We start from the raw sequence: 24,878 nt of genomic DNA on the forward strand, positions 1-24,878 counted from the left end.
AATTTCTTATTTTCTTCTGATAACAAATATATATAGTTTCTAGGGTATATTTCTTATAGTTATTGAATAATTAATAAAAATTCATTTTGTTCTATCTAAAACTAATGTATGTATTTAAAAGTTAATGTTGCTATGGTGATAACCATACATACTATGATGAAACATAATGTATCAAATAATTGCTAAAGTTAGTATTTAAAAATTCGATAACAACTCTGGCATTATGAGCTGGTACGATGCACCAGCATGTTAGTTGTCAAAGTATAACAAAACTGAATAAAACCTTACAATGAATTTCGAAAATTATGAAAATGTAACATGATGGAATGCTATATGTTATCAGGTAAGAATGCGACGTTAGCCGCGGAATTATATTTCACAAGGTATCCGGAAAGAAGACAACCGCACTTAAAAACCTTCAGCCGGTTAGCAGAAAATTTAATAGATTTTTGGTCCTTCCCCAAACCACGTGCAAAAACATACCAAAATGGCCTGCAAGATGATGAAGTCAATGTGTTGGCTTCACTTGCGATAAATCCATCAACATCTTGCAGAGAAATTGAACAAGACGTCTGACCCAAAAGCGGCTGCTCCCGAATATGAAAGAAAAATATTTATAAACCATACAAAGCGGGGCTAACTCATTATTTACGTGCCGGAGATGTCAATCTAAGATTAGAATTTTCTAGATGATATTTAGAAGAATTAAATAATCTGCTGTTTGTTCAAAATGTCATCTGGACCAATGAAGTCTCTGAGTGTTCCAAGAAGGTTGGGGTTCAATGTATGGTGTGCCCTTTTAGATAATAGAATGTTGGCATATAGTATCTACCATAAAAACTTAAACTCAGGTAATACCTCAATATATCAAGGCAGCCCATTGTGCCTTTGGTCGACAATTTGCCATTGAATAAGTCTCAAATGATATATTTTCAATATGACGGAGCACCAGCACATAATGCCAGAGTTGTTAGTGAATTTTTAAATACTACTACAAACTTTGGCAATAATTGGAAACAATGGGCACGTTCAGCCGGTGTCAACTGTTGAGTTGCTATATTAGCAGTCGCGGCTGAACGATACGCTAAGTCAGCGCTGTTACGCAGCAGTTTAGTAAATATCTCAGCGTAAGTTATCTGCGCTTAGTTTGTCAGCGGTTGTGAAATTTTAGGTTAGGATTAATATTTTTTGTTTCTTCCCTTTAATTTTGAAAACTGGCAGAACTGTATAAAATGAAATGATCCTTAAAATCAACATCATCATCCATTATCTCTTGTAATAATACAAAATTTTCAAAAATATTATTGTTGGCCATAGTTTTAGGTTATGCTGAACTGCTAATTCTCAATTGCTTGTTCAGCCGATTTCGTTCCGCTGTATTAAAGCTCATAAAACTAGCTGACTGATTTAATTCAACTGTTGACACCTGCTGAACGTACCCAATGTTTTCCATCATGGTATGGTTATCACCATAACAACATTAAGTTTTAAATACTTACAATAGTTTTAGAAAGAACAAAAAAAATTGATACATTATGTTCCATCATAGTATGTATGGTTATTACCATAGCAACATTAACTTATAAATACATACATTAGTTTTAGATAGAACAAAATGAATTTTTGTTAATTATTCAATAACTATAAGAAATATAGCCCACAAACTATATATATTTGTTATCAGAAGAAAATAACAAATTATTTTAAGTCATAGCCAACTATGGGTTCCATTTAAAAAAATAAAGTTACGTCTAATATCTCGAAAATAAATAATGGGAAAAAATTCTACCTACGCCACTGAATTCTTCGTAAAAAGTTGCCCATATAATGTTTTATTTATAATACTCCATCTTTGATAATAAGTGAGATATTCGCGAATGTCGTTTTCGCAAAATTTTCAGTTTTTGCCGATAGGGCAAAAACAAAAGACGATAGCTGTTCGGAGTTTTCGGCATTAGCATTTTCTTGAAAAACGAGATCATGACATGTAAGCTACTTTTTTTCTATCTCTTTTAGTTTCGGAGATACCCTATGCGGACATCGAAATTGGGACACCCTGTACACATGTCTTTTTTAATAAGTATTGTAACTTTTGTTTTCATTGAGCTCTAGTATACTTATTTCTCATTTATATTTACAACACTTAGTATTAATATTCAAAATGTATATTTGTATTTATGTTTTTTGTATCCATATTTATTTTTTGTTACTACATAATTTAAAGATTTAGTTAAAATGTAAAATTTTTTCTTGCAAAAATTTCAGCAAAATACGTCCTTTTTACCAATCCGGTTCTTTAATGTTCTTTTAATCTAAATAAAAGATTAACTGTCATAGGGTGTGCGAATTTCTTTAAAATTTACGGATGCCAGAAAAGTCTAAAGGTAATTCTAACAGTTCCTTGGCTTTAAAAAAAATTGCTATTTTTTTTCGTTCACATCGCTTGGATATAAATTTTCGAAACATATTAAAATGTGGGTACATATTATTTTCAGAAGCTGTAAATCATGGTGTCAAGAACAAAATAAAGTCCAATCACTTTGTATTCATTCATCATCTCCCTTTTACTTCTGCGTATTCCCTGAAGTTGCAAAACGCAATGCGTACAATCTCAAAGGATTCGCACTGAAACAGTAGGTGACAATCTCTTTCATCCAACCCATTCAGCTTTTTAGCTTTTCTAGAATATTCCAAACCTTAAAATTAAGCTGGTAACTTTTGTAGATCTACGTTGTTTTATCCCATAATAGAGGCCTCTCTTCTTTAAGAGAGATAAATAAATCCATGTCTATTTGGTAATCTATCATTATTTATTTTATTAAATTTTCAGGTGCGAAAACATCTGTCAGATCCAACACCGTTAATACACTTCTTATATGCTGACGTAATTCGTTGTAACCGGCTGGCGAGCGGTACACCAAGAGGAGACACGGCAAATATCAATCAATAAATGGATATCCAGTGCGTTTATATTTTTAACATTCATATTTACTTCAAGAATTCTGTGTACCACGTACCCGGCCGTTATAAAGCATAGACCGCTACCCGATAAGAAAGTCGTTCGTTAACAAACCTTTAATGAACTTTCACTAACCACACACCATCCGGTCCAGACAATCTAGAATCGAATATCTGTCCACAGATTTCTTACCATTTCTATAATAAAAAAAAATGTCTGTTTTGAAGTTAATAGTTCTGCTTTCAATGGAGGGTGTTTTTATTTGTAGCTTCCTTCTCCGAGTGAATTACTTCTACACCAAGTACTGGTTAGTAGTAGGGCTTTCTGGATTAGCTGAGTTATAATTGTATCATATTTACCTCGGATTGTGATTACCAGGTCATCAGCATACCCCTGAATCTTGAATCCGTTTTTTGTTAGGGTATTCATCAAGTCATCAACTACCAGACACCGTAATAGAGGTGATAGCACTCCCCCTTGGGGACATCCTCTTAGCGCCTTTATAGTCAGCGACTCGCCAGACGACAGATGTATCTTTTACGTTTAGAGCCTTCTCTATGGATTCATAGGAGGTGTTATCAACGCACCCTCTATGTCTATGGATGCACATAGGGCTATCTCTTTGGTTGCAATTGCCTCCTCTAAAGTGCTAGTTAAAGCATAGAGAGCAGTAATTGATAATTTTGCTTTCTGGTAAGCATGTTGTCTAGGGTGCAGTGGATTAGTGACAAGCACTCCATTCCTAAGGTATTGATCGATTACCTTTTCCATCCCTTTGAGGAGAAATGAAGTTAGGCTAATTGGTCTGTATTCCTTGGGGTCGGCGTTTGAACACCTACCACCTTTAGGTATGAAGACCACCTTTACTTTCCTGCATAGTGTGGGTATATAGCTAAGGCTGTAGCTAGCTATATATATTGATATCATTACTGGGAGCAGGTTTTCTAAGCCTTTTTGCAGAAAAATAGGCAGAATTCCATCTCCTCCAGGCGATTTTAGGGGCTTGAAATTAAAAATAGCCCACCTTACTCTGTTGGGTGTAAAAATGTTCCCAGCTATGCTGCGAACACTACCTGATGGACGGGTTATGTTCATTACTTCAGGGTCGACATCTGCGTGGGGGCAGACTTTTGAAGAAGGGAAGTGTGTACTCAGTAGGAGCTCCAATGATTCCTTAGCATCCTCAGTGTATTTGCCGTCTTGTTTGCATAGGTGGCCTAGATCAGTGTTGTGATCTTTTGCCAAGATCTTATACAACTGTAGGCGTATTGTCTATGCCTTCACAGAAGCTGCGCCAGATTTTTCTTTTGGCTTTGCGGATAGCCAAGTTATATTCCGTTAGGGCTTTCCTATTTGAATTGGGATGGGTTGGGATAAGTTCGGTTGGGTTCGCTTTTGGTGGTTAAACAATCACAGCAACAAGTGTACGGTGCCTTTTTTTCTTATAAAAAAAAATGTTGGCTGGCTCGCCAGCGCAGTACCTAGGGAACGATGCCCATACAGGATTTCGCCCTATTAAAAAAATAGTGCTTATGAAGATTTTCTTATTCTTCTTTTTCAGATGGCCCTATCGCCCAACCTGAGCCTTAGCCTTTATTTTCTGCCTCAAAATATGTCTATCTCATGCCGCCCTCTTCCACACTTGAATACCCAGAAGACCGCATGTATTTCATCCTTCTATGAAGTCTTTACGCTTCGGAAAATAAAGTTTTGATGGGACTGGATTGGGGTCCGATGAGTTCGTTTGGGTTGGGTACATTTTTGGCGGGCAACTAACCTCAGCAGCAAGCGTACAGTACCATAGAAAAGTACCTACCGAAAAAACTTGGGTCGGTAGGGCCCGTTTTTAGCGAACATCAAACCACAGTCCATAATGTATGCATCGAACGAACTAACCCAACTCCGGTCTACAATATAAATATAAGTTCATCCAGCGGAAATAAAAAAGTGTGTGTGGAAGCCTTTGTACTCACAGAAAACTTGGAACAAATGACAAGACCACAGGGAGAGTTGGAAAAGAAAATCTAACTGTTGTATATTGTAAATCTTAATGTTAGTGGCGACCTCTAGTGACAGTTTAGTTGTAACATGTATGAGAGCCACATGCAAGTGGCAGTCGTTGTAAGGACTCGATTGAATAAAGACGTTTGAACCTACGCTCTCAAAGGGAATCTGATAACCTATCAGATAGCCAAGTTATATTCCGTTATTAAAAAAAAAGAGAGCACCCTCTTAAAATATAAGAGGGTGATCAAGGAGCTCTCTATAAAGTTTAAGAGACAGGTAGAAATTATTAACAGAAAAATGATAAAAGAAGGAATAAAGTAGAATAAATACGAACCAGTGGAAAAGATGACGACGATATCGAGACACAGGTCAACATCACGAGAGAAGAAATAGGGTCGGAGAGATATTAGCGGTCAGACTATTGACACAGGTGCAGTATACCTAAATACAGAAATAGAATGTTTCGTGGTTGGTTTTAAAAATAACGAAATATAAAATGTGAATCCTCTAAAAGTTAAGATGGAAAACCATCCACGTGATCTAATGGGTGTGCTTATGGAAAAGCAAGATACTTTTTTGAGCGTATTCAGATGAAATTAGAGGAACTATGACCGCTGAAAGATGAAACGTAGACCGTTACCGTTAGATTTATTGAAATCCTGCCGAGGGACAGAAGTAGTCTAAAAAGGTGCGAATTGGAAAGAAGGTTTGAAAAAGGTGTTCCAGGTGTTGGAGATATGAGCATTCCATCATCAGATAGTCCAGGAAACAGAAACGGATCGAGTAATTGGATGCGGATCTAATATTAATTACGTTCGTAAACATTACTGTGTTAAAAACTAGGATAGTTTTATTAATATAAACAAAGACATATCTTCTGTGATATACCTTAAAATGTCTAATAAGGAAGTTCTTATGAAAAGTGATACGTAGAAGCAGAAAACGTACATTAAACGTACCAGTAATATCCCTCTAAAGCCTCTCTAGTAAGTTACAGAAACAGGAAACAGTCCCCTTTGAGAGCACGTAACGTCTACAAGCGAAAACCTGTACATCGATGGAACAGTCAAACAAGAGAGGAAGAAATAGAGAATTTGACGGTTCAATATAAATCTATAAAAAATATCTAAAAAACTTAATACGGAAAAGTAAAGTTGACAAGTGGAACCTTTTGTGTGACGAGCTTAATGATGTCATCTGGGGAAAGGCACATAAAATCATTACGAGGAAGTTCTCTTTAAAAAAAGTATAAATATGGATAGTAAAATGGTGGAAAATCAAGTAAGAAAATAATGCCTTTCCCAGCGACCTAGCCGAATGTCTGATAAAGATAGCAAGATTTTATTTACATGATAAATCTATAACGGCTCAAAAATTAAACAAAATATCAAATTACGTGTGGAGTAGGTACTATTTACGTGGAGTTCACTCCTAGACTCGGTAACATTTATTACGATTAAACTAATTGCATACGCGGACAATCTGGCTGTCGTGGTTAACAGCAAGAACGTAACAAAACTTGAAGACAGAGCATCATTCGTCGTCTATAGAGTGGTACAGATTTTTAAAGAAATGGATTTGGAGATGACAGCCTACAAGATGGAAGTGGTGCTAAATCATGTCATGCAACTGCCTGACATGATCCTAGAGGTCGATAATATGATGGTAATCAACAACGATGCAGTCAAGTACCTACAAATCTATCTGGAAATCATAAGACAATAGGAGGTTTAGAGACTATATGGGACCACTAAGCAGATACGATGTCGAGCCGCCCTAAAGACAATTCAGGCCTACACGTGTGACTCCGCACTGATCAGAGAGTGTACCAGCAACCTGAGAGATCTCGCTAGTGGCCATGATATTACTCTATGGTGGGTTCCAGGTCACAGAAACTTTGAAGGCAATGAGAAGGCGCACAAGAGGCTGCGAAAACGCCCTTCATTGGATCCCAACCCGATTGTGGACTACAAAAAAAACCTAAAACAAGTAATCAACAATTGGGAGACCTCGAAGGTAGCCTTACGCTGGAAAGAACTACCAGACAAGCGAAGAGTATGATAACTCCGTCGCAAAACAAAACCAAAGAGGTTTTATGCCTCAGTAAAGGGGATCTAAGGACGCTGTTAAGTTTCCTGACCGGCCATGCGCCTCTAAAATACCACCTCTTCCACATTAGACAAGCTGAGAATCAAACTTATTGACTTTGCAACGACAAGTCAGAAACGGCTGAACACATACTGTGTAATTACGTTTCCAGAGGCCGCCTAAGACGCACAATTTTCGGTAAAGCTCTCTCGACCTTGGAGACCCTGGAGCAATACTTCATTAAGGACATACATTTGCCCTAAACTTTTGGAGGACTAAAGTTACAATAGATCTTATATGTCGCGGTGATCTTATGAAGCAGTTACGATTAATAAAACAAATTATTACCAAATCTGAAATCAGGATTTGCTCATATACGAAAACGTACGCAAAAACCAAAGTTTGTTGAAAACAGCAACACGAAACGTCCCAGACAGTAGACATTTTTCATTTATCATGCGCCTCCTGACATACTTATTATTGATGTCAGCACGATTTAAGTGGAAAGAACTATAAAAAAGCACGTTCTGTAAAATCAACCAAACGCTGGCTCATAAGCCTAGTAGATATTATCAATTTACGATACGAAATCGTGGATTGAACACCACACAGATGCAGTTTAATCGGAATCGCTAGAATATTATACAAATCCAGCAAGATAAGATACACTACTACATCCGGCTTGTACTTTTATAGGAAAACAGCTAAGCACATAGCCAACTACCATGCATTTGAGTTGCAAGTATAGTGTAGAGATTGGAAGGATTAGAGTATTACTGATGTAGGGATTGAATTCGTGGTACGTACTAATTGTAGTAGCCTAAACGTGTTGTCTAACAAGAGAGAGTTGAATCCCAGAATATGAAGATGGTTTCTGAGACTATCAAATACCACAAAAGGAGTAACGATGTCATAGCAGACTCTTTGAGTAAAGCGTTTACTTCTAACATTTTTGAGAAAATTTGTTCTTTTTACGAGATACACCATGTTAAAATACGCTCAACTTCTTCTCGCACGTGGACAAAAAAACAGTAAACAGGTTAATCATCTCTTGGTTTGAAGATGTGAGAGGTGCAGTGGGTAATCAAAGTGGGTAAACAATACTAGACACGGTATGACAGAAAGAATACCATCCGAGATGAAAGATCCATTCAGAGTCTTTTATGGTATGCAGTGATCCTCGCAGGAACCAACCGAAAGGTAGAGTCGAAATATAGAAGTACTTAATTCAAGACGTTGAGGGGGAACAAAAAAGTGCGCGCTTTTATAAAGACATAGTAACGATACAGCGTTTAAAATCAGTGTGATGCCAACCAGCAGGATAGCCGAAACTATTACGATGAAATGTAAACCATAGCTAGAGATCAAAGATTGTAAATCATAATTTAAGCTACATAAGCTTTTAGAGTTCCGAATTCTGGAATAATTCAATCATAGACTTGTGTGTTGAATTTGAAGTCACTTAAGAATATGAGTTTATGCCGTGTTTTAAATTTTATTCAATTGCCAAATTAACTTCACTAAAAGTTTCATTATTAATTCCAGAACATGTAGCTATAACTCATGATCACTCTGGGGAAATGCGGTCGATCATAGTTTTTGATAATCAAAAAAACCGTTGATCAAACGATTATTATTTCATTAGGTATAACTTGAATGAACTTGAATACTAGAAGGACTTTTATTTGTTATTAAAAATACATGTACAGACATATTAAACATCAGCTGCTCCTCTATGGTAGCTGTGGTGGAACGCTATTGTTACCATTTGCTTTTCATTTATAAAAACAGGTTTCCACAACCAGCTATTACTTCATCAAAACTTTCCAGTACCTCTTAACCCTTATATTTCGAAATGTTGCGTAGGTTAGGAACATTAATGTATATTTTCAGTCTTTCCAAACTTTATTTCATAATTATCGAGGTTTATCTTGGCAGCCTTCATACAGTGATATCTACATTCTCATAAATAGAAATTTTTACTGTAGATTAGTTTCTTTACAAAATTATTATTATATTTCGATATTTTACCACAAAAATACATAAACTTGTTCGAAATAAGTACGAATTGAGAGTCCAGAAATTGATCTAAAACGTTAACCTTGTCATTAATGGAAACATCTAAATTATTATGAGCAAATTTATGCGGTCTATAAATTTCATTGATTCTTAAAGTAAGACTTCGCCATTAACTTCTACCATATATTATCATATAGTATATAATATCTTGTGATATCCTGTTAAAGTGTGATTGCACGATTTGCTATCAAAACAATACAATACGATTCTCTATCTATCATAAAAGCATGAGATCGAAACATTTATCTTCCTCCGGACGTGTAATTACGCGTTCCCTGTTGTGTTTAATAATGGTTATTTGTAATTGGGAAGTTACGGTTCTCTGGACCATTGCAATTTGCATATTACTTGAGGATATATATGAAGCAGTTACTAACAACGATTTTTTTAATTTAACCGCCGCCGTACTTATAACTGTGCGTCGTCGTCCATAATGGGAATATGGTGGTTCATAAAGAGCAGCTCACCTACTGTCGCTCTCAAGCGATTCGAAGATCTGTTGCAAATATATAATGTATTCCGGACTTTCTAACGGCAAAAAAATCAAATCGAATTTCCTGTATTAACTATTACCTTAGGATATTATATCGCATTTAAATTATTTAAATAAATTGTTCACGAATCGGTGAACAGAACGTTAAAATGTAGGTGTAACAAAACACTAATGATGAAAGTGTTGTTTAAAGTGATAATTTAATTAAAACTTTAAAGGCATTTCAAAGGCCACCAGTGGTAAATATTTGTTTTGTTAGATCAAAGGCTCGCCATCTGACGTTGAATGATTTTCAACGTGGGCTTTTCTCCGAGTTTAAGCACATAAGTCTCGAACAAATATTTAATTACGACCCGACACGTCTATGTGGGGCACAAAAGATTCTCCACCGAAATCCCATTATAGGACTCCCTTGACAAATGCAGCCGAGATAAGCAGATTTTCCCCAAGGGGGTTCCCAAGGGACAGATGTACATAGTCTCTCGATCAGCACTTTACCAATCGTGTCCTCCCTCATTCTCTATTTTAATACTTTTTGTCCATTTTATTAGATTTTCCGATAATTTAGTTTAAATAATTGTTATGGCGAATCAATTTTTTTTTTGCTTCTTACACATATTTTCTCAATAACGTAAGTGTTAACCTCATAAAATATTCATTTCACGTATATTTAGTGGGCCGTTACATTCAAATCCAATATTCATACAACGAAGAAGCCAAAATTCTGTTTCGATCTTGAACTGTTTCGGGGTTAGTTTATTAGAATTCGGCTCGGCAACTCGTTTCGGCGAATTTTCCGGCAGCACCGCAGCGACGCTGCCTGAATTTTCCATAAATCTCGCGGCGGTTTTCGCACGATCAGGCAATAAATAAGAGACGATTCCAAAATCGAAGACCTCGCCGGACACCCTTGAACCTGTCGCGCATAAATTTGTACACCTGGCTCGTAACGAACCCAAAAAAACTGAAATATTGGGTATAAGCGATAGGTAATCTATTATGGTGTAGTTGGGATTATATTACATCACGTCTGTTTATCTTGTCTTATATTAAATCGTGGGAAGCGTTAATATAAAATGTAGTCTAACACCTGATTCACGCCACAACTGCAAATAACGTTTACCGTTTCAAAATCAAGGAAGCAAAAAATTACTGCAGCAAAAGTCTTCTTCTGTTAAACACATCTCACACGGGAACGTAAAATTTCATTATCTCCTACTCTAATCACGGTGCACTGCCCGTAATAATAATATAATGGATGACTTTCCTTGACTTTTAATTAGCAGTAGAAGCAGAATTTCATAAGAAATCTCACAACACTGACGGCGTTGCCGTTAAACACATTGTTTGCACTCTCACACAGAATTCTTTTTTGCTCATAGAAACTTTAAAATAAATATTAAATATTCGCTACCTTGACACCATTTTTAAGAATAATTAATTTAGTTATGGGGTTGGTGTTAATTAAATGAAGGTTAAAGCAAGTGAAATAGATTTCGATAAACACGAAAGATGTTTAAACCAAGCAAGAATTATTCACAATCAATTCCAGTAAAATGGCACTATTTTCTAGGAATACAGCTAAAACTTTTCTCTGCGGACAACGGTGTGAATATCAATTCGGGTAGCATAAGGAATGTTTGGAAAAACATAGTCTAATTTGTTTGCTAATAAAAAAATAGTATTATTTTTAAAAAATGGGTTTTCTGTAACATGAATAAACTAATTATTTTGGGGCTCGTTCTTCGTTAAATCAACTGGATCATTTAGGGAATTATCCTTCGCTACTTCATCCAGATGTATACAGATATGTATTCACAATTTATGAAGATCTATCTGAAGACAACTTAGGAATCAAACGTTTGGGGCCATTATTATTATTATTATTGCTGCCGGGCTGAGGGGCGCGGCCCCTCTCTTTACCGCAACCTATAAGATCTATTGTAACTTTAGCCCTCCAAAAGTTTAGGGTAAATGTAAGTCCTTGATGAACCTTAGTATTGCCTTGAGGTCTTGAACCTTTATGTCGGTAGGTGTCAAGAGAGTTTTACCGAAAATTTTGTGTCTTAGACGTGCACAGTATAATTACAATTTTATTGCACAGTATAATAAGCGTTTTATTGTTTTTTTATATTTACAATTTTCTCCTTCCTAATATAATACATTACAATCTATATATACGGAATGGTCCATTTAACGTGAGACAAGCGATTATCTCAAAAACGGTTCATTTTACATAAAAATGAACCAAATGAAAGTTGTTCTGTGCGAAGGGGGAAGCCATATGACGATAACATTTTTTGACCTTGACCTTATTTTCAAGTCTGTAGGTTGCAAAATGAAGGGTGTCCAGCACATTTTTTACATATTGCACGTGAAGCTTTAGATCGGGATTATGCTGGGCGATGGATTGGAAGGGGAGGTCCAATTTCCTGGCCTGCCAGATCACCTGATTTAACACCTCTTGATTTTTTTGTGGGGCGTCCTTAAGGATAATGTTTATCGCGAAGTACCGACCACGCCAGAAAACATGAAAGAAATGCATGCAGAAGTAGTAGCCAAGAAAACCTTTTAAGATGTAAAGAAAGTTTTAGTAGAAGGGTTAATAAATGTATTGAAGTAGATGGGGAAATATTTGAACATTTATTATAAATTTTATACTTGTTGTTGATTAATAGTATAGTTTAATCATTTTTTTGTAAATAAACGATATTTAAAACTATTTGAATAAAAAAATTATTTAGATTTTGTCTACAAAAGATGTTTCGCCGTCGTACAGGCAAAACCACAGGATAATTTTTTTTTAATTATTATTTTACTATTATCCATAGATTCAGATTTTGCAATCAAAAACATAGGGTGCCATTTAAAAAATTATTCGTGACCTTCATATAATCTTGAAAATAAGGTCAAGGTCAAAAAATATTATCGTCATATGGTTTCCCCCTATGCACAGAACAACTTTCATTTGGTTCATTTTTATGTAAAATGAACAGTTTTTGAGATAATCGCTTGTCTCACGTTAAATGGACCACCCTGTATAGTGGTTCATTTCAGATATACAGTAGAGTACCGATTAACCGTGGTAATCGGGGGAAAATAGAAACCGAATAATCAAAAACCACGGATAATACAACCATAGTTTTAAGAAAAGGTTAGAGAATTGTATAATGAAAGAAATAATCTGGCGTAAAACAAACTTCTTTAGTACATCTTGCTGTTTCATAAAATTTAAAAGAGTTTCAGCACCTGCTAGTACTTCCTTGCAGCCGACTTTGGATTGTGGTTCTAAAGTGTCATCTTCTACGTCATCGTCACTACATTTTTGGAGTGAACTCACGCCAATAGAGGCCAGGCTCATCAGCATTGTATATTTGCGCTGGTGCTAAACGCCTCTCTTTAACAACATTTGATAACGTCACTATCTCCTCATATCTTGCATTGTATCTCCCTTCTCGTATCTGTGACCTTCTTTCCTGTTTTTGTATGTCCCTGTCCCTATCTCTCAGTTCTTTCCACATTTCACCTCTTTCCGCTGTTCTGTTTTCGATCCCAATTAGTGAGTATCCCACACTTCTATAATATTCTCCCCTGTCTCTTTGTCCATAGATCAGCTTCACTGCTCTTCTCCCAGCCTCCACCCTTACTGCATTCACCTAAACCTCCTCCCTCACTACATACCCCGACATCAACAAATATTTTGGCAGTTTCTCTGTCACTGTGTCCCCATACCTTTCATTGTATCTCCCTTCCCGTATCTGTGACCTTCTTTCTTCCCTCTGTATATCCTTGTCCCTGTCTCTCAGTTCTCTCCACATTTCACCTCTTTCCGCTCTTCTGTTTTCACTTCACTGCTCTTCTCCCCGCCTCCACGCTTACTGCATCCACCTTAACCTCCTCCCTCATTACATACCCTGGAGTCTCTCTTGCCAACCCTACTACCCATCTCCAATATCGTGTTTGTATATCCTCCAGCAAACCTTGTTCTCTCCATCCCCATACTTATGCGCCGTACATCATTGTGCTCCTTATCAAGCCATCAAACATAACCTTTCTTTTTCCCACGTCCCTCCCAAAAGTTCTTTCCCCCCATCCCCAAACCTGTCCCATCACCCTGTTTGCGCTTTTTGCCATCGCCCTCACGTGCCCCCGACTTTATTACTTTCCGCGAACCCATATCCCAGGTACGTGTACTCTTTCACTTGCTCCATCTCTCTTCCCTGCCACCTCCATTCCTCCTTCTTTCTTCTCCCCCCTTTGCAGAACTTCATTATCTTTGTTTTCTCGACGTTTACCTCCAACCCTCTCGCTTTAAATTTCTTTCCAAGGACTGCATCATCTCCTTCATCGCCACCGCCTCTCTAGCCACGACCACCAAATCGGTCGCATACGCCAAGGCGTGCGGACCTTTGTTCCTCCTATCACCACCCCACCCATTTGCCCCTTTACAAGTCTCTTTTCCAAGTCCGCCGTATATATTGCAAATAGTGTGGGACTAAGCGGGCACCCCTGTCTCAATCCCTTTGTCGTCCAGAATACCTCACTTAACTCTTCCCCCACTTTAACCTTGGTCATCGTCTCGCTGTACATCTCCTTTACCCCCCCTATTAGTTGTTCTGTGATACAAACTGAATGCAGACTTCAGGTCAATAAACAATCCATACAGCTTTCCTCCCTTCTTGTTCAACTGCCTGTCTACCAGGTGTTTCAGAATGTATATATTGTCAATCCAGCAACAATTCCTCTCCATTTCCTCCTCCAACTTCCCCAGCATCTTTGCATAAATTTTGAAAGTTGTGTCCAACAAGGTAATCTCCTCTATAATTGCACACCACCCTTTTACTCCCCTTTTTATACAGTGGGCATGTTATCCCCATCCTTCACCTGTCCGGAAACCTCTCCCCCATCCATACGTCGTTTATTACAAATATATTACATATATACAAATATATTTATATATATTTATATAAAATATATATAATTTTTTAACAAATATATTTATATATTTATTATTACAAATATATTATATTACAAATTTATTACAAAAACCTTCCATAGCTTCTGCTTCTGCAATTGCACAGTATATGTTCAGCTGTGTCTGACTCGTCGTTGCAAAGTCGACAAGTTTGATTCTCAGCTTGTCCAATGTGGAAGAGGTGGTATTTTAGGGGCGCAAGGCCGGTCAGGTAACCTGAGATCGTCCTTAGATCCAATTTACTAAGGCATAAAACCTATTTGGATTTGTTTTGCGACGGAGTTATCATACTCTTCGCTTGTCTGTGACCTGGAAGTTCTTTCCAGCGTAAGACTACTAATCATTCCTGCTTCTAAATATGACCTTATACGGCTGGTTGAAATTGTAGTTTCGGGCCATACCCAGACTTCTAATGAAATCTTCAACTCGACAGTTTGGCAGTTGACTCCAAAACACCTTCATTACAATTTCAAAAAAGTCGAAGTGTCCGCATATATTTAGCCTAGGTTGTTTAATGAACAACATAATTCCAGTTCAAAAATAATGAGTTCATTATTGACAAGAAATCGCATTAATCTACAGAAGTGACACAAGAGTCTCTATCTAGTAAAGCTTGGAAAGCACGAAATGAAAAGTTAGCGATGGAAAGTTCATTTTATGAAGAAACAGAAGTTTTATTGTATGGTTCTAGCATTATAGATTAGTTAATAAGTCATTCTAAATTGAGAAGAACCAGTGTTTATTACTCGAAACTTTAAATGCAGCAAGTTTTATAACAAGGTTAATATGAAACGAAAACCTTTTAACCCAAAAGTAAATTAAGGAAAGAAATGAAATACTGAGAAGTTGACGGGATCAAAAGAAACCAATCATCTTCAGTTGAAGAAGTGAGAGAAGCCTTTCAATCTTTAGCATTGTAATAATAATAAATCTCTATTATTTGAAGGTTTGACGTCGGACCTTTTTAAACATAGCGGCCAAACATTCACAATACATTTCCACTGAAGGCAGGAACACATAAACCAGAGTAATGGGTCACTGGGATTATATGTGTAGTATACAAGATGTACACGACTGCGCTAATTATAGTGGAATAACATTGCTGAAAACAGTGTATAAAGAATGTAACGAGGGGTACAAGAAGCATTCATAAATCTGAAGAAAACTGTTTTAAGTAGGGAATCCAAAGTAAATAAAAATGTTTCGAATTCTGTCTAGGCAGACAAAACACAAATTGTACAAAACAATGATACGATCAGTATTGTCATGTGGATCAGAAACCTGGGAACTCATCAAACGAGATGAAGAATAACTTACGGTTTTTGAAAGCAGGATGCTACGAAGTATTTTCGATGGGGTGCACGAAAATGTTCCATGAAGAATACGATATAGTTTCGAATTACATCGAGTATACAATGATGCGAACGTCGTTAGACTTATTAAAATCAATCGCTTAACATGGATAGGACATATACTGAAACTAGCGGAAATTGAACCCACAAAAAAACGTAACTGTTCTTCAGGTAAACTGTAAATTTTAAAAGTAAATAAAAATAGCAATGTAAATTGTTAATAATACTTATTATTATTAACTCACTAATTTCTTAGCTATCACAAATTGTAATAAAATTTAATACTAAAGTCATAAATTAGACGTTGTACTTTGTTTCAAAACATTCCAAGAAACATCAAAATTTGTGGAAATTATTGAAAAGTAATTTTAGCCATTTATGTGTCATTTTATGTTGACAAAAGTAATAACATCTTTTGTCTTTTCCAGCAGTATTTAGCATTTCATTAGCATTGCTTAGTCTCTTGTGAACAGTATCTATTCTTCTCCCAGCAGTATTTAATATTCTATTAGTACTATATATTAATATGAAATGTAATAATAGCTAGTACTATTCAATCTTTTGCAAATAGTATATACTCTATCTAAACTAGTATACTAGTATTTGTTCTTCTTACAGTAGTATATTGTGTTCTACAAGTGAAATTTAGTATTCCGTTAGCAGCAGTTAATCTTCTATCAACAGTATTCGTTTGCGAGCAGTATTTAGCTTTCTGCAAACAGTGTTTAGATCTCATCCAGCTGTATCTAGCCTGCCATTAGCTTCATTAATTCTGCCATTCGTATCTATTATTACAGTATATGATTGTTTATACACAGTAACTAGTCTTCTGCTAGTAGTACATAGACTTCTAACAGTATCTAGTTTGTGATATTTATGCTTCTATAACAGTATCTAATCTTTGTGTGTCTAGGTCTCTTCCAGTTGTACCTAGTCTTCCAAACATCATCAATTCGTATCAAGTGGTATCTATTCCTTCATTATTATAGTATATTGTTATTTATAAACAGTAACTAATCTTCTGCCAATACCATTTAGCCATCTGGAAACAGTATCAAGACTTGACACTCTGCAAGACTCATTTGCAAGATTTATTCTTCTGTCACAACATCTAACTGCAACAACTAGTACAAAAGGATACAATTATATCCCAAATTACCAGCAAATTACAAACTACATAAAATATGTTATTATATGAAATCCGCATAAAATACGAAAACTGTGCTACCAATAGGAAATCAATGTATATTGCTATTAATTTTTGCAGATATCAAAGCTCAAAATTGATATTCAATATCTAAGCAAAATTGCTAAAGATATATTCTTTTCTTATGAAATATTACAACGATGAATGTAACAAGTAAAATCTGATTTAAATGGAACGGAAAAGAAAATTTCAACGATTAAGAGCTGAAAGTATATCATAAAACTTCGACTTAAAATAATTTATTTGTATTTGTATGTACACCTTAATTACTTTAGACATTTGCTATTTTAGATGATTTATTATTGTCCTGGTATAAAATTGTTGTAGTGTAATCCACTTTAAATATCGTTATATCGCTTTAAGTGTTCTAGTAAATTTGTGCAAGTTAAATTTAGGTAATTTACTACATACTCGAACACAATAGAAGCACTAACAACTCTCTACTGCTGAGTACCATAATTACATTATATTGCTTGAGTGCACTACAAGCTGAGGTCAGCTATTTCGATACAGTTTATAATTCACGAGAAAATTACATGAAAACTTCCTTCCAAATTACAGTGATCAAGTTAATGATTATACGCTTATCAATAATAATTTACTTTATAAATAGATTATAGATATAGACGATTCGTTGGATCTAGATATTTAAAAAATATCTTTTACAACATAAAAAATCCTAAGTAGTTTGTTTATTTTTTCCTTTTTTCTTGGTTTTATTTTCTCGCATTAACCACAATGATTCGTCTAATTTCAATGCAATTGACTTTCTACCGGTACCTTATAATATTATTACCGATACGATTTCTAACGTCATTAATAAGACATTTAATACAAATTACCACGCCGATCTATCAAGTTGATTTGAGGGAGACGTCTCACCATTAACAAAAGTTTCTTATTCAAAGCAGCAGATCCGGAAAACGAGTACTCATTAGTGTCATGACTAAGTTAATAACTAGAAAATTTTCAAAAAAAAAAATAAGATAAGCAACAAAAAGATGTATCTAGTCCACATTTTTTTTTAAAGATAATTTGTGTAAGTTGGAAAGCTTTCCTTAATCGATATGAAAGTTTATACTCTAGTTGAGGTAAAGAAGTGAAAATCAATTTAGTTATGGAAAGTAATTTTTCTTTATCCTCTTTAACGAAACGAAACGTAGATGAGAGTTTAATAAGTTGAACTTAAAAATTTAATAGGTTACCGGGGAATTAGAAAATTTTACTGTGGTAAATATAAATGCTTCATTTAAATATATAGGTTGCGAGTGAAAATCTTGTTGTAAGATATGATCATTCGAAGACAAATTTTGAACAATCAGCTTATCGTGAATGTAAAAAATAAAAGATGTTTTTGATATTAAATTGGACCTTAAAATTACCTTTAATTAACTATGTTCTTTCGCTTTTAGTAATCTTCTTTACAATCTTCTATTACCTGTTGATCAGAATAGAATAAAAGTTCCGAAGAACAACTCGCAATGTGAACAACATCCATTCGCTAATACCTAATTAATTTTTGGTATTAGTTACAATAGATTGTGATGCACGAAATATATTCTAGTTTTGAAGCTGGAAGAAAGGATTTCTTACCAGACACCCGAAGCGATTTATTGGAGTTATAAATTTGAATCTTCTTAAAAATATGTGGTCAATGTGCGGCGACCAGGATAAATCGTTGTCGAAATAGATCCCGAGGCATCGAACACTGGTGGCTACGTTGATGTTAGGAGTGGTAAGTTGTCCCTTACCAAAGTATAAACATTGAGTTTTTGCTACATTCAGTATTAGTTTATTTTTGTAGCACCATGTGTATATAATTTTCCATTGACGTAACATCGGGAGCGTTAATTATTATGGAAGAGTCGTCAGCGTAGTTGATCCGGGTGCATCCACTTAAATAACTTGGTAAATCGTTTATAAATAGTACGAAGAGTATAGGGCTAATAATTGTACCCTAACCAACGCCGCAGTCCACATTATATTCGTCGGATTTTACGCCTCGAATCGATACATAGATCGTACGATATCTTAGGAATGACTCGAACCAACTTAAAATGTTACCTCTTATACCAACGTTCTATAATTTATTCAAGAGAAATTTGAGATCTACGCTGGCAAATGCCCAAGACATGTCAAAAAATAGAGTTGCTGTTTTTTGTTTTTTTTGTTTTGTTGATAACAACAGAGTTTTTTAGTATATTGAGGAATACACCTTCGCTAATTGACAGATTTACAAGTTCGCTAATGGGTTTCGCTGTTGTATCAGCTATTGCCTTCAACACTGGAACGTTGAGCCCATCTGGTCCGGCACTTTTTGTGTTACGTAAGTCTTTAATAACCTTTATGATATCTTCCGCGCACACCGGTTTCACGAAAATTGTAAAAGATTGCAGTTCACTTGTTGTGCAGGACTGTGACACTTTACCTTTAAAATGTTGATTTATTTATGTATTAGTAACATTCGCGAAATACTCGGCAAATAATTTTGATACCACGTGTTCGTCGCAAACCTCCGCACCATCATTTTCTAGTGTGATTCGTTGGTCTGGTCTTCTTTTCCCTCGCTTTTCATTGAAAATTGACCACATCGCTCTACTTTTATTTGAAGAGTTTTCAATATTATCTAGGTTGTATAATTTTTTTGCGTCATTAAGATGTTGACGATAGTTTCTTCTTTGTCGTTTATATAATTCATTAGCTTCGGCGGTGTTTATATTTTTTATTGTCCAATGGAGATTTTTGAGTGATACACTCATCTGTTTTATTCTGTCGGTTATCCATGTTTTTTTTGGTTTACATTGTTGTATCTTCCTTGTGGGACACGCGTCGTTATATATTGTAATTAATGTCTTGTGAAACCAGTTGAATTTATCTTGTAAAGTAATTGATGGGTTATATATCATACTCCAGTCTATCTCTCGGAGCAATGTGCATAGTCTATTTTAGTTTTTTGAAGATAAATTTCGAGTGTATCTAGTGATATTCTTTGGGATTTCGGCATTATAGCGTATAGTTAATATTTGCGCTGTGTGGTCCGATATACCAAGATCCAGTATCTTGGATTTGGTGTCAGGATCCTCAATGTTAGTTACCATGTAGTCAATGCATGTCGCTGATATATGACCATTTGGAAATGTTTGTATTCTAGTGGCAGTGCCTTTTAGTTCATTTCCAAGATTGAAGGAGTCCATAATATGTCATAAAGCGCTATTGAGTGTGTCGATCGTGATAGGCCATCAATGTTAAGATCGCCACAGAAGATTATATTGTTCGAATTTCTGGACACGATATCCAGAGCCTCACTTAATTTTTCAAGAAACAAGGTTTTATCGCCTCCTGGGGGTCTGTAAACGGCCATGATGTTGATTTTTGTATTTGCAAACTTAATAATTGTAGCGGAGCATTCTATGATACCATCTATAGAAAGCATTTTGATTGGTTTTATCTCAGGAGTTTTTACAACAGAAACAAGAAAATGGAATAAAAGAAGAATGAAAGTGTCACACAATAAATTCACACTAAAGGCTACTAGAAAACATCAGGAAAGAAAGTACTATGATGTTGACTGTAGAAAGATAATGGGTGGGTTGAATAAAAAAGTAGTACAGGGTGGTTCAAATTCGATGTCCGAAGTCCGAATAGGCTATCTCGAAAACTATAAGAGTTAGAAAAAAAGTAGCTTACATGTCATTATCTCGTTTTTCAAGAAACAGCTAATGCCAAAAACCTAAAAGAGAGGCCAAATATTATCGATATTTTAATATCGTAAAACCAGCAAGTGCAATTATCTTGGTTATTATTATAGGTGGAGTATTATAACTAAGACATTATTAGTGAAAAAAAATTTTTTTGTTTTAGATTTTGAGATATGATGACAATTTTTTTAAATGGAAATATTTCCGTCTTGTTACCTTTGGAGTTGCAAAAATGGCAGTAAGAAGGACTTTCGACTCTTCAGAGTACCACGAGAAAAAAAGAAAGGAAATTTGGCGTATTGTTATGAATAGAACGACATAGTTTTAAATTTCCCGCTTGACTTTCGAGCCAAAATGGCGTTAAACCGCGGTACTTTGTTAATCTCAAGGTTTGTAAAGCGTATTGTACCTGGTACAATACCAGATTTATCCTGGTCGCCGCACATTGACCACATAGGTAAAAAAATTGCTCAGTCTTACTATGCTATGTTAAACTTAAGATCAGAGTTACCTAAAGATGCGTTTTTGCAATTGTACTACTCCCTCGTATATTCCCATATTTATTACTTTAAGTTAATATTTAACTTAAAACAGAGGGATTCCTGTCGTCCTGTGTTTAGAAAACACAAAGTGTTGACGGTAATTGCGATATACATATGTATAAATGTTGCCTGTACGTGAAATTTAATAGCGACAAATTTAAACCCATACCGTCCCACCACGCATATAATACACTAGAGTCTCGATTTGCGTCGGGGTTACGTTCCGGTAAAGTGCGACGCAAATCGAAACAACGCAAATCGAATCACATTATTCCATAAGACACCATATAAATTTATTAGATTCGTTCCGGCGACATCGTAATCACTGTGTGAAATGCGCATACACATGCAATTATTATACAAAATCATTGCTGGGATCAATGTTAGGTAGTATTTTAATAAACAATTCAATAATAAAAATATTTATGTGTTATGTACTATAAAAAACATTATGAATAGTAAAAAATAATACAAACATTATAATAACAAAATAAACTTATAATTCCTAACAATAAAAATATGTAATATTTTTACGTTTTTAAAAAATCATCCAAAGTTTGCTGTCTTGCATTTAGTTTACGTGTAGTGTACAGGTCCTTGTAGCACTGAACATCTTTGGCTACAGCATTCATTACCGTTCTGCTTCGATTTTCGTCCTTATCGTGGTTAATAAAAATCTCGACAGCTTTGTCGATTAATGAAAACGCTTCTGGTAACTTTTGATTTGTAATTTCTGTAATGTCTTCTGTGTCTGAATGCTCAGTGGCCTCTTCAGTTGCAGCAGTAAAATTTTGTAGTAACTCATCGCATGTAATTTCTTCTTCATCTTGATTTAAAATTATGTCTTCAATGTCGTTTACCTCCATCCCTTCAAAATGTACCTCTTCTGCGCATTGAAGCAAATCATTGACAACCCCTTCGAGGTCATCGGTGTCTGCTCCTTCGGCATCTTCAGTAGATTCTGGCCACAGTTTTCTCCAAACCCCTTTTAAACAACTTTGTTTAACTTCTATCCAAGATTCTCCAACATTTTCGACTGCTTTTAAAATATTAAACTGCTTCCATATTACTTTGATTGAGATTTCATCATTGAGATGTTCTACGTAGATAGTAAGCTTTAAAATTAGAAATGGCACCTTGATCCATGGGCTGTATAAGAGCCGTTGTGTTAGGCGGGAGAAAAATAAATTTTATGTTTTCGCAGATTTTGTCTAGATCAGGAGGATGGCTGGGAGCGTTGTCTAGTAGAATTAAAATTTTAAAATCAAGATTTTCTTTCAAACAATAGTTTTTAAGTTCGGGCACAGCAATATCGCTTACCCACTCTCGGAACAGAGTTGCTGTCATCCATCCTTTTTTGTTCCATCTCCAATGAACTGGTAATGAATTTCTTTGATGATTCTTTATTGCCCTTGGATTTTGAGTAGTATTAATTAACAAAGGCTTGAGTCGGTGATCACCTGCTGCATTAGCCCCGAGAAGAAGAGTTATTCGGTCTTATTGTGAAATGTAAGTTCTCTTGGTAGTCTTTTTCAGTAGAGACCAGTTTCGTCTACATTGAAAAGTTGTTTAGGAGATGTTCTTGAGAACATTTGTAAAATCTTCGGCCGCTACTGCATCTCCACTGGACGCTTCTCCCTCCAATGCTACATTGAGCAGTTTAGCTCTTGATTTAAATTTTTGAAACTAACCTCGACTTGCGTGAAAAGTTTCGTCTTTATGAACATGTTCGGGTTTTGACTTTAATTCTTCAAATATGGATAAAGCTTTTTCTTGTATGTTGGTCCTACTTAGTGGTACTTTACGTTGATTTTGTTCCTCTACCCACGGAGAGAGGAGAGATTCCATTAATATAATTAAAGAACTTTTGCCTTTTACAATTTGTTGGGCTATAAATGAGTTTGTATTTTTTGCAGCTTCTCTGATTTTTTCTGCGTCACGATTACATATGGATCTAATGGTAGTGACGGGTATATTAAGAATTCTTGCAATATTTAGCTTGAATACTTAGCTTTTTCCCCGGCATCAAACCGACGTAATATTTCTAATTTTTTACCTAGAGATATTGTACTCTTAGTTTTCTTTACGATTTTTCCACTCATTTTGATCTATAAATAAGAAATACGTACATGTGAAACATACTCTATATGAACGCAAGATTACATAATTATTCAATGTAATTCTAACTCCAATAATCATCAATAATATATTATCTTACCTCAATGTGTCTTCGCAATTTGACAGTTTCACTATCGCTAAGACCGCCGTTTCAAGAAAGACTACCGCTATCATGTATGAAAACGAATGCGCACGACTCCACGCAGTGAATGCGAGTGAATCCCCGTTTTATTTCATCTGTAGCGACGCATATCGAATCATAACAACGCAAATCTCAGACACAGTCCTATATCTATGATGCAACGCAAATCGAAACAACGCAACTTGAGTTGACGCAAATCGAGACCTAGTGTACTAGAAACATCAACATATTAACTTTAGACTTGCACAACTCGGCATTGTACGAAAACTCGCCAAACGTGTACTCGTGCGCCAAAATATTTAACAAATTACCAAATGATGTTAAATCTTTACCTTTGGATAAATTTAAAATTACTCTTAAAAAAAGGATCACGGAAGCATGCTACTATTCTCTGGATGAATACTATAACGATTAATTTATTATTTTCTCGGCTTATTGTGTATTTATTGTGTATTTATACTATATTGTGTACTTATTTTTGACATACCTTATTACTACTAACTATAGTCTGAAAGGGTGAATAAATGTGATTTGATTTGATTTGACTCCTTCTGGCTCTACCGTCTTCTTCTGAAAATAAGACATTGTCTTACTTTCTTTTTTAGTCCAAAATACGCACTAGGGCTTATTTTCGGGGGAGGGCAAAAATAAAAGTATATTTATATATTTTTATTTAATATTTATTTTACACAGAATACAGAAATTTAAATTTATTCAATTACAGTCATGTCATCTTCTTCTGGAACATCGTCATAAATAAAATTCTGAATTATATTCTGATTTTCTTCCAAATCCATTTCCTGTTGAATCATTGTACCGAATCTCTCATGTCTTGCGATAGCTATCGTTAAATGAATACTTCTTGTCTAAGTAGCCTCTTCGTAGTGCATTGGAAACATCATTATCAGTTATTTTGTCCCATGAATTTTTTACCCAATTCACAACTTCTTGTAAGCCTGGTTTTACAAAATTACCTCGATGATTTCTCACCATTCTGTTTTCAATACAGTCATTGATTTCCATCCGCAAATGATCCTTGAATGGCTTGTTTATTGCAATGTCAAGTGTTTGGAGGTAACCAGTCACTCCTGCCGGAATCATTATTTGATCAATCTTCCTCTCAGCAAGAAAGTTTTTCATGTCTTCAGCGCGGTGAGTACTGGCTGAATCACAAACTAGTTAACCTCTATTCTAACCCCTCAACAGTGGTGGCAGCAT

The sequence above is a fragment of the Onthophagus taurus genome, chromosome 2, assembly GCF_036711975.1.
Source record: "Onthophagus taurus isolate NC chromosome 2, IU_Otau_3.0, whole genome shotgun sequence".
NCBI classification, from domain to species: domain Eukaryota; kingdom Metazoa; phylum Arthropoda; class Insecta; order Coleoptera; family Scarabaeidae; genus Onthophagus; species Onthophagus taurus.